Source organism: Atractosteus spatula, chromosome 10 (genome assembly GCF_055471065.1).
Source record: "Atractosteus spatula isolate fAtrSpa1 chromosome 10, fAtrSpa1.hap1, whole genome shotgun sequence".
Taxonomy (NCBI): domain Eukaryota; kingdom Metazoa; phylum Chordata; class Actinopteri; order Semionotiformes; family Lepisosteidae; genus Atractosteus; species Atractosteus spatula.
The window spans coordinates 29,323,552-29,335,806 of record NC_142715.1 but is presented as its reverse complement, the minus strand read 5'-3'; the positions used below and the strand labels follow the sequence as shown (position 1 = coordinate 29,335,806).

Sequence of the window (12,255 nt, the reverse complement as noted above, 5' to 3'; positions counted from 1 at the left end):
CCAGTCTATAGTAAGGTTGTGTAGGACCGCACACACTAGGAAGAGTGTTGAGTAGTATGGTGTAAAAGCTTCACGAGCCAGGAAGGAATCGAACCTGCAAACTTCTGATCCAAAGTCATACGCATTATCTATTGTGCCACTAGCCCCGCTATCAGCTTACTCAACTGCACTACAGTGAGCTCAGAGCCACTACTAGTAATACATCGCCCAGATCCGCATTTTCTCAATTAGATTCACGTGTTTTTTACGTGTGTCTAATTACTACGTCTTTCATTTTGTCTGGTTTTATAAAAATGTCTCTTTAAAACAGACAAAGGGTTTATGTGTCTCCCTGAAATTCACACACGAGGGAAGTCACACGATGAAGGAAAGATATCGCGTTTAAAAAGAATCCAGAGTGGAGACGCCGGCGAATGAAAATGAAGCTTCATATAGTACTTGCGCGCTACCGCTGAACTAAACTCCCGATACCGAGTTTTTTTCCGCAGGTCTTTAATTGTGTTAGGAAGAGTGAACAGTCAACAGAGCGCATTTTAAAGGTCAAAGCAAGACAATTAGATGTGAAGAGAATTCAGAACAGGAGCTTCTGCTTCTCTGTTTACTGAGCTTTCGGTGAACGTCAAAGTGAAAGACAAATTCGCTATTTTCACTTTTTAATTAAGGAACAAGAAAACACCATCCTTCGAGCCGGATTCAAAACAGCGACATAACAATCGCCGGCTGCTTTTTTAAACAGTTTTACGCTCTAGCAACTGAGCTATTGAAAGGTCGACTTCAAACGCACACGTTGTATCACACGCGTATCCCAATGTAGTGTAGCGTTCCTGTTTATTTAAATCCCAGTTCGACATCAAAATACTCACTCCCATAGTCTTGTTTAGTAGAAGAAATGGACCAGGATTCTACTGTATAATCTTCCAGAGGTCTTAGAAAACGTTTGGAGGGACATCAGTGCAGGCAGAAATTGACACTTTCTCTAGTGGGATCAGGACCATACAAAACCTTTCTTTTGGATTGAGAAGAGGATCATGGTGACACTCAAAACATCCCTTTCTTTGTTTCTTTCGAGGACGAATGGATTATTGAGGTGCAAACATCGGCTCAAATCAAAACTCTGCTACTGCAGTTGCTTCTTGGAGAGTTTCTTCAAATCTTTCAACTGAACGTCAATATCTTGGGATATTAACGATGATATACAGAGTGGTTTTCTTTTGATCGAAAATGTTATTAAAATATGAGCCTCTTTTACCTTTGTCTTGGATGTTTCGCAAGGTATAATACTTTCCCTTGCATCCTCAGCTAAACATTCTAAATACCACAAAGTTACAATATATGGAGTAGCATTTACTTTTACATATATTTTAAAATTTACTCTTATTTAAAGCTACATTTAGTGCTAGGTAAAGATAACGTTGCTAATACTGATATAGTAGAAATGTAAGATGAATTGATAGCTTTATCTGAGGTTAAAAAAAAGTCCTAAAACGCCTCCTGTAACAGGTAAGGACTCATATCTAGATTCAACTCCAAACGTTGCTATTGCATTGCATATTATTTAAACACGACCTGTTTCAGCTTCTGGGGAGAGCAGTTTTTCCAAATTGAAATTGACAAGAACATTTTTCAAGATGCACCATGTCCCAAAACTGTTCATCAGGACTACTATTAATATCAGGTGAAAGCAGTACAAAACATAAGTGTAACCTAAATATTAAGAGACAGTCAGCTACTGCTGTAAGCCATGTTCAGCCAACGCTAGAAATATTACTGCTCTACTACAGTAGCAAAAGTGCACAAACCCGACTTAGAAACAGATCACAAGTCAAAAACTCAACAATGAAGATGGGATTTGAACCCACGCGTGCAGAGAACAATGGATTAGCAGTCTATCACCTTAACCACTCAGCCGGTAAAAAGCCCCTTCGGACATGATTTGGCGCGCTCAAGATGATAATCTTTTTCCATTCTTGAGGGTCATTTTCCTCTTCCACCTGCCATTGCACTATTTTGCTTGAGTGATGTCAAGCCAAACGTGTGTTCTGCTTCAGTGACGGGTGTAGAGGACACCCTGTTGTACACGGAAAGCACATTGATCTCCTTGGAGATTAAAAGTGCCAGATAAAAGTCATTTCTCATCCTGTCTCTTAGTATCGGGGCTGCTAGTGCATGAAAATGAGGCAACTTGCTCGGCGAGCAGGCTCAGCACACACTGAACGCAAATGTCTCAGAGCGGTATGTCCAAGCGGCTGTAAGACTAGCGCTCTGCCGGCGCCGTGGTTTAGCTGGTTAACGCACCTGTTTAATAAAGAGGAAATTCTGCGTTCAAGTTCTAGCGACACCTTTCTTCCTGTCTTGTTTTACAGAATAGATCATTCGGGACACTCACAGAGGGCTTGATTTGGTTTAATGCATGTATTCATTTTTTTGTGGAACTTTTTTAAATCATATATCTTACGAAAGATGAAATGTGAGCGAATTTTTTGTTCACCAAAAGTATGTAAATGGAGAAAAAGCGGTGTGTGAGCGTTTCTGTGGTGCATTTGGTTAGCGTGTTCGGCTCTTAACCCAAAGGTGGGTGTTTTGATATGCACTTCCTCCCATAGTAAACATCATCACCACAGATATTTAATTTGTCCACAAAACCTTAACTATTTAGATATTTGCAGTAGTAAACAATTGAGGGTTGGTCAGGGGTAAAGACTGCGGTAGAGTCAACATTACCGGGAATTTCCAATAATTACCGACAAGGGCAACTTCCAAGCAGATAGTATTCACTCACGGAAATGTATGTTCCAATGGGTGGCGGGAGAATTCACTTATACTCCCGTTGCATCCTCAGCTAAAATAATACAAATACAATGCAAAATTATCTGAGAACTTGACAAGCAAAAACGACAGATCGCCGGAGTTGTATTTCAATATTTTCGGATATTTACCTTAATTTGAATATATATGTTAACCTAAGAGCTGTTCAATATAATGTAATTTTGTTGTACTTTTAAAATATTTAAGCTGAGGATGCGAGAGGGGCTATTACACCTTGCCAAACACCTAAAATAACTGTAAAAAAGGCTGGAATTTTAAGAAAACTGGCGATCTAAAGAAAGCTACAATTTGCATTGTACAGTATGCAAAGGAACGTGTAGGTTTATTCTATGCTGAAAAGAGAAGAAAAAGGCACAACATTTCATGCATTTGGGCCTTCTTCAAGTGTGGAGAAGGTGTTCTTAGCACACCTGAAGGCTCCACGGCCGAAACTTTGTTTTCTTTTTGTAATAAACCTATTACTCCTTCCCTTGCAGCTTACGCATGCTGACGCAGACCCACCTGAATTTGTATGGTATTATGCTCAATATCCCTCAATATTGAAGGTCAGATCAGGAATTTGAAGAAACTATCAAAGGAGCAACGGCAATAGCAGAGGATGTTGATTTTGAACCAATGTTTGCACCTCAATAATCCAGCAGTCTTCGCTTGCCAGACTTCCTCAAGATATTCGGTGTTCTATACAGAAAATCGAAAATACAGCGCAAATGTGCCAAGAGGGGTGGTCCGAGGCAAAGACTGCGGCAGAGGAGGAATAAACTCCGAACGATGACTCTGTCTAGTATCCGGCCCCTGAAAGGAATCATATTCGCTGAACTGCCCGCCAGCGTGTGACTCTTGCATGAATTTCACGACGCCTGTGTACTGGTTTACAATTCCGGAATATCAATGGTCAGACGCTTACAATGAGTGATTGTGTTCTGTATTATTTAGAGAATTAAAAAAAAAAACAGTTTTAAAACTACAGCTTGAATGAAATAAAAAAAAGATTATTTGTTTCTTTGTTGTAACAACTGTGCCAAAGCTATTCAGATACAGTACATCAGAATCGTACCTAAACGTGACTGGACTTTATTGGATTTTAGGAAATATATTTTTGCCCATCTTCGCCTACGATTAAGAATAACTTTCTGTTTTCAGCGTGTTTATTGTTTCTGCCTGTGATCTCGGAAAGAAAGACCCAGTAGCTGTTCATCGAAATATTCCGGGAGTTTTCTGTGGTTTGAGAGGAGTGTACGAAGGTAATAAAGGAGGGAAGACACGCGCACTCAGCACGGGGAGCGCAGAGCAATGAGCCGCGCCCGCAGCTCTCTGAGTCTTTTCTTATATAACCTCTAAGCCCGGACACACAGCGTCTCCAGTCAGAAAACAGCTGACTCGAGCAGAAACTGATCTTCCTGCTTTATTTAAGGTTATTGGAATCGGTGGTTAATATTAATTGTCTCAGCGGTTGCCTCGGTGAATGATGGATCTTCTCCCTTGCAGGGTGAAGGCAAACTTCTTCAGAGAGGGAGTCTCCCAGGTACGGCTTTTCTTCATCAAGAGCCGAGACAACAGAAACAGACTTCAAACTGAAATTAATTACTTCATGAGCGTTTATGACCGTTTTTAAAAAACTGAGAGCAGGCGAAAACGTCATTGGAAATGAGGAAATGTCTGCTGACAGTAAACAGAGCTCATGCTCAGCTGCAGAAGCTGTTGCGCGGAAGACAGGGGTACGTTTCTGTGACAGGGCACTAGTTTAATTTTTTTAACAACCAGACTTCACTTAAAACGTGTTTACTGTGTACTACGTTTCGGAGTAGTTATTGCGGTAGAATATGGAGATCATCTCCAGCTCTGAGCTCAACTGCAACAAGAAATCGTGCTGAACAAAGTCAGAGCCCAGCTGAACGTGTGCTCAAGACTCAGGAATATTGTTGTGGTTCTAATTAGCACGAACTGCAGGGGCTTTGAATCAGAAAATTTCGATTTATCTGATCAGTAAATTAAAATGAAGGACAGGGTAAAATAGGATTATTACTGTGTCTCTGTCCGGTTTGTATATTACCGAATGCCCCGCACAGTTTAAAAGATACCAGTAAGGACACACAAATACTAATACGATACTTATTGCAAATAGTCCCAAAACAAGCACGTCCGGCTGCTGCGGGGTTGAAGGTGAACATGTATCGTATTCTAATGGCTTCTATTTCCATTGATGAAGGAGACAGATTCACGAGGAGATCCTTCACACGATTAGGCGAAGACATCGCTATTTCGGTCTGATGTAGAGGCTACATTTGTGTCAGCAGTACTATAATTGTAAGTCTTATACACTTTCATTGGCTGCATCTGTAGCGCTTCATCTAAGAGGATTTTCTTTACTTTAGCGCACGGTTACATTCACCCACACAACGTATTCTCTGAATGCCCAATGGCTCAATAACCCTGTTTTCTTCTTGGATCTAGCAATGTACAGTCCCATCCCCTTCAAAAATATAAGAAATATATTCAGTGAACAGATATATTTAATGAACTGTGTAACACAGAGCTGGAAAGGTGAACCCAGGATGGCTGAGCAATTGATAAGTTGGAGTTGTCTTTTTATACGTGAATAATTACAAATGTCTGAATCCGATTCATATTCAAATGTTAAACAAGCGAAAAACGCATCACTATAGACCAGGATGACCAAGTGGTTAAGGCGTCCACGTGGGTTCACCCCCCCTCCTGTAATAATTTTGAAGTGACAGAACACTTTGAAGATTTACATTCTATTTAAATATGAATTTACTAAATTTCAGTTCTCTTCACTCTGGGATAACTGAACTCTCACTATTGCATACTGAAGGCTTTACATGCATTAGTTCAGGTGGGTAGTTGCGTCAGCATGCGTAGTCTGCAAAAGAACAAGTAATAGGTTTATTCCATGCTGAAAAGAGAAGAGAGAAAAGATAATGTTTCAGCTGTGAAGACTTCTTCAGAAACGTTGTGTTTCTCTCTTCTCTATTCAGCATGGAATAAATCTATCACTTGTGCCTTCAATGCCACCTGTCTGATCAAGAAAGCACAACAGCACCTGTACTGCCTAAGACGGTTGAAGAAGGCTAAGATATGTCCCCAGATCCTTACTAACTTTTACAGATGCACCACAGAAAGCACACTGACAGGTTGCATCACAGTGTGGTATGGCAACTGCAGTATTGCTGACCACAAAGCCCTACAGCGGGTGGTGAAAACTGCCCAGTCCATCACTGGGGTTGCCCTCCCATCTATACAGGACATTTATGACAGACGGTGCTTGAGGAAAGCTCTAAGCATCATCAAAGACCCCACACAGCCCAGCTACAGACTGTATGACCCTCTACCATCTGGAAAACGGTACCAGAGCATTCTGGCCCGGACTACCAGACTCAGAGACAGTTTTTACCCCCGCACTATCAAACTGTTAAACTCCCAGCCCCTCTCACTCTCACCTCACCTCTCCACTATGATCTGAACCTCACAGTGCCTTCTTTCTTACCAAAAACTCACACATTGAAATCTACCTCTACCTCACATGTCAAAAGGCTCACTCCCCATAATTTCTATCCCTTTATTTCATTCTGTTGATGCATGTTTTTGCACATTATCTGTTACCTTTTTGTTGTTTTGCACACTGCCTGTTGTCTCTGTCTTTCTTTTGTTATACAATTGTATTGTTGTTGTTTTATCTTTGTACTACTTATCGTCTGAGAGCATTTTGTTATACCATATACAGTAACTGTGTATGAGTATAATGACAATAAACTTGAACTTGAACATGCATTAGCTGTGATACATAATCTAATAAATCTGTATGTTAGAATGAAACTGTTTGTTATGTGTCTCATGGTGATCCTCTTCTCGATCCAAATGAAATGTTTAATATGATCCCTCAAGAAAAAAAAAGGAGTCAATTTCCTCCTGGAATGATTGATACCCCTGTAGGGAAAAACCGGTTCAGGGACGCCAAATATGTAATCATAGTGGCTCTCTGAAGGCATCAGTTCTGTAGGGTTTGGGCATTTACTGAGACAATTATTAATTGTAGCAGTAAATCACAAAGTTGATTCTTTTGATGGCTTTAGAATCCAACCACGCGACATAACTCAAACAACGCACACACACAGGTACTAATACACAAGGATACATTTATTAATACATAGAATATGCATATAAACCTAACAGATCTTATCGAGAGGGTTATCAGAATACAAAAGGTATATATTCAATCAGTTACGAAGTGTTACACATCAAGAGGACATACGTTCAGTATATCATTCATTTAGACCGTTTCATAAATGAACTTGGTTACAACTTCTACATTAGATACTCAAAACAAGTACATAACTCTTAGGAATTAAATTGATATCAACTGGTTTGGATAACAATTGAATTCTCGAGCTGTAATGCATTGAAGTTGAATACTCATCCAATTTCTGGGGATTCAGATCTCCTGCGGGCACAAAGAAACAGTTGCAGGCTGTTGCTGTCCAATCCGCGCTCTCTGGCTCCGTGCCAGGCTGTGCTGTGCGGCTTGCGACGGTGCGCTGCTGATGCTCACTGTTGGCTTTAACTAGCAAAGTTTGTGCACAGGAGAAAAGATGACTGTGGATCCCAGCAAGTCAGGAAGAGGACCGGTTCGTTCCTGATGAAGACTAGTTCTGAATAGTGATTCAGCTGTCCACAGTTCCGACCTGTTCACGAGGCCTGCTGCTGGTTACTCTCTGGCAACCTCCACTCTAGACTCTTAGAACAAGGGAAAGTTCTGGCACTCGGACACACTGGCCGTTCCGTGGTTGTCCGGGCTGAGTCTCAGGATGGTCAGGAGGCGCGCTGCGAGAATGTCCTGCCCTTGGGAGCCTTCTGCTCCTGGGCCGTCCTGCCCTGGAATTCTCCTTTGAATTTCACTGAATCTTCTGAATCTGAATCTTACTGAATCTCACAGGCTCTCTGTGTTGCCTGTTTTTACCTGGAGGAACTTCAGCTCGTTGATTGGCTGAAAGTTCCATGGGCATCAGAGTCCCACGTGGGTTACTCGGCCCTACCAGTCCCTGATTGGTTGATCAAGGTGAGATATGAGTCACTTAGTCCTGACACTTAGTAATGCAGTCCAGATGTCCAACTGGCACTCCCTAGACAGATAGGCGCCAATGGATGACCATTGATCATGATAGCCAGGCTTAGCTAAGTGCATCCCCCTTTGGGAGCTGTCCTTATCAAAAGAAAACATCTTGCATGAATAGTTTCTCTGTGGCTGCACAACAGAGATGAACAGAGAAATGGGGCCTCATTTGGGAAGCTCGGAAACACTTAATTCTGCCTTATTATTAAGCCTCGCCGCTACACCCCATCAAACATTTTGTAATATCCCCGGAAGTTTATACAGAAGAATCCTGGTTCGTGGCTTAATTTCAAGGTTAACAGGACTAAGGAAATGAGCTGGAATCTTGATGTCGAACTGGGTTTTAAATCATCCGGAACATTTCACTACATTCGGCAGTATGTGCCAGAGAGCAGCTCCTGTCATCCCTTTGATAGCTCAGTTGGTAGTGCAGAGGACTGTAGTGAGAACAGTGGGGGATCCTTAGGTTGCTGGTTTGACTCCGGCTTGAAGGAAAGTGCTTTTTATGTACTTTAATCAAAGAGTTAAAATAGTGAATCTTTTTCACTCAGGCATTGATCAAAAGCTCAGTAAACAACAAAGCAGAGGCTCTTGTTCCGAATTCAGTTCCCGTCTGATTTTCTTGTTTTGGCCAAGATCTGATCTTTGAATTCAGGGACTACTCTGTCTGCTTTGTAATTCAAAGTCTATACAAATGTCAAGTTTTTTGTAGATATAAAGGTGTTCTCTGTTTTCAAAGGATAGGTACTTAATTGGCTTTATGATCTGGTATTGATTTTGTATTGTTATATTATTAAGTTTGTGCTTTCTGTGTTTTTATTGCATTGTGAAATTATTTTTTAAACAAATGATTACAAAGGCAAACAAGGCACACATCTGTTTATACCAGCGGTGAACTTTTTATTTTTGTTAAATACAAGCTACTGTGCACTTCTGGGAGTATAACAGGTTCAATATGAAGTGGCAAAAATATAAAAGGGGGAAATAACCCAGACTGCGTGTAAAGCCCTTGCTGTGGCTGTTGTTTTATTGTTAGATAGAAATGGTGTACTGTGCACGAAATGTTGCAGAAACACAATCCTTATTTCTTCATTCCCATGAATTAACTCTGTAGTAAAGGAAACACAGGAGCGGGAATCTGCAGCCATTCTTCAATTGTGGTGGATTGCTTGTGTGCAGAGAGCTACTGCACGTCCCTAAGTCGGTTCCACAGTCATGCTTTGGCTTTTATCTGGCACTTTTTATGTCCAAGGAGCTCAATGTGCTTGACATCTCCCAAAGGGTGACAGACCTCTGGGTTATTTGCGAAACTGCTTTATTGCCCATTCTTTCTACACTTGTTGATAAGTAAACGAGAAATCCTGTAAGAGAAAAAAAAGTATTTTAGTTAATCGCGGAAACTAGCACCAGCAAATGTTGTGTTAAAAAGAAATGATTTAAAATGATTCGTGATCTAATTTACCAGAACAAATGCTTTTTTTCTATTGGCATTGTAATGTCTTCTGAATGTGTGCGTAGATACTGTTACTGGTCTCAGCGTACGACTATAAAACGTCTTCCTTCTATTATTCTTTATTTATTTGTGAAAAGACGATGAAGTTCTTAACAAATTCCATATATTATATTTTCGCAATCCGTTTAGGCTTTAACAGACAACTGTGCGCTTTCACAGAAAGAGAAACAAGAAGAGACGTTTCCATGTTACTTGTAGACCTTGATAAAGGTGAATGAAAAAGGGATGGGGTTCGGACCCACAGTCTTTGGTTTACAAGGCCGACGCTTTGTCACTTGGACACCGTTCCTTCAGAGGGAAGGTGCTAGCCTACTATACTATGTTCAATCAACGCTAGTAATATTGCCTATTTTGCACACACCTAACTATATATTTATTTTGTATTACTCTACGTATTTTAATTTTTCGTCTATTCTGTTTTTGCTTGTCTTGGGTTGGACTGCTATAACACCTCAATTTCCCGTCCATATCAATACAGTTTTATCTATTTCGAGCGCTTTACTGCAATTTTTTTTTGATTGATCAACATTTTCCATGGGAGATGTGAAGCCATCGAGCCTGTACTGCGCTTCACATTGAATACGTTGAACATGAGACGTGCTAGATAATTTCTCAACCTTTCGCTTAGTGTCCGGGCTGCTATGCGTGTAAAGGAGGCGAATTGAAAATGAAACATGTAATCGACTTAAAGTGTTCACAAAGGTGTCAGTTAGCTCTCCATTATTGTCAGTTTTGTGGATTTTTTAAACGAAAATACAAACTGCAAAGTTTCGGACACATAAAGAGAAATCCGTGTGCTGATTGACTCATAAATATCGTTACAAATTACAAATTTGTAGTGTAAATCCGCTGGGCTGATTTACTGTCTGACCACCTGAGCACTATTTTTTCATGTTCTTCCCTTGTAGTTTCCTTGCTCTTTTACTGTCCCTTTCTCCCACGCGGAGACGGAAATCATTCCGAAACCGTTTCACCCTGTGTTTGTGCAACGTCAGTGTGTGAAGGGAAAGTAAATTATGTAGCTCCAGTAGCGCAATCGGTCAGCGCGCGGTACTTATACAGCAGTACACGACAGAGTTATGCCGAGGTTGTGAGTTCAAGCCTCACCTGGAGCAGTGTCTTTAGCTACTGAAATCAAGTGACGAGTTAAGGTGCTCTTCGGTATTTGCAGGTCTAAATTAACATGAAAAAAACAAGAAGGCTCCACTGTCGAAACGTTCAGCATGGAATAAACCTTCACTCGTTCCTTTGCATGCATGCTGACACAGCTACTTACTTACATTACCATCAGCTGTGGACCTCCAACTGATCTTCTTAGACGAGAGGAGCACGATGGAGTATCAAAAACTTGAAAAAGCTCTCGCAGTTAGATTCTGTTTTTTTACGTGTCTGACCACCTGAGCACTATTTTTTCATGTTCTTCCCTTGTAGTTTCCTTGCTCTGTTACTGTCCCTTCCCCCCCCAGGCGGAGACGGAAAACATGCCGAAACTCTGTTTCACCCTGTGTTTGTGCAACGTCAGTCTGCGCAGGTCTTTAGCTACTGAAAGCAACTGTCCAGTTTAGATGCTGCTACGTATAGGTCATCCTAAACACCTTATCTAGTGGGATTGTAGTCTGTTAGGTATTTTCTGGAGTTCCGGTCTAAATTAACATCAAAGGAACAGGTACAGGTTTATTCCACATCACACCCAAAGAAGGGTCCACGTCGTGTTTCCTTCTCTTTTTAGCATGGAATAAACCTATACTTTTTCCTTTGCAGCTGACGCAGCTCCCTACTTAATTTCCCATCAGCTGTGGACCCCCTGCTGATCTGTACACAGATAGATGAGAGATATCTTCTTAGACGAGAGATCTACTGGGACTAAGGGAGCACGATGGGGTACCGAAGACTTGAAAAAGCTCTTGCATTAGATTCTGTGTTTTTGTTGTTCCCCAGATTTGTTTTTAATGTTCTTTTTGTTTTGAAGTTGTTCCGTTAAGTAATTTTTTAAAATTTTATTTTCTGTAGTAGTTAGACTACTACAGTGATTTACCTAGGTTCCCGGAAGACTTCTGGCTTTGTGGTTGTTGTTACAAGTATTTTTTTTCTGTTGATAGGACCCCACGCATTACTGTGGGACTAGTTAACTTAAGTTCTTACATTGTACCTGAAATTACCACATAAACTACTCATCTGTTTTTCTTTTTTTTTGATAAAGGCACAAATTATGTTTTTTTTTTCTTGCGGCTGATTGGCAATGACCCTACAACAGGTCATTGCAACGAACGTGGCTGCTGAAATTTGTCAGCAGCTCTGTACTAAACCTGTTCTCAATTGCAACAAACCTAAAATAACATCTGCTGCCCATTAGATGTTACTGATGTAGGAGACTAACTTAAACCACCTATTCACAGGTTTTTAGTAGCTCAGTAGTGGAACAGGTGATCGCATTTGAACTGTCGAATGAAACTCCTGAGAGGCACTTTTGCCTGTGGCTCTTTAATTGTGTTAGGAAGAGTGACATGTCTACACAGTGTAATTTTTAATGGTCGAAGACTATCAGATGCGAGGAGAATTCAGAACACGAGCCTCTGCTTTATCGTTTACTGAGCTTTCGATGAACGTCTAAGGGTTATCTTCTGTATCATCTTTTCTTCTACATTCATAGGTTTAAGGCTAAAGACAAAAAAATCGTTTTTATTTTCTTGCCAGCTGGTAGTAATTCTGCACTGACAGGGAAGATTAGTATTTTATCTATCGCAACTAGTGTGCAGTTTTTGAAAAACAAGTTGTTCCAGAAATGAAC

At 40.8% G+C, this 12,255-nt stretch overlaps 1 protein-coding gene and 1 non-coding gene across 2 annotated transcripts in view; both read left to right on the top strand.

Annotated features, from left to right (window-relative positions):
* Positions 1–12,255, top strand: part of LOC148827801 (scavenger receptor cysteine-rich type 1 protein M130-like) — a 446,693-nt gene that overhangs the window by 62,277 nt on the left and 372,161 nt on the right. The window lies entirely within an intron of this gene.
* On the top strand, positions 10,489–10,582 carry trnai-uau (transfer RNA isoleucine (anticodon UAU)). The gene is made up of 2 exons: positions 10,489–10,526; positions 10,547–10,582. It is a non-coding gene; the product is annotated as a tRNA-Ile (tRNA).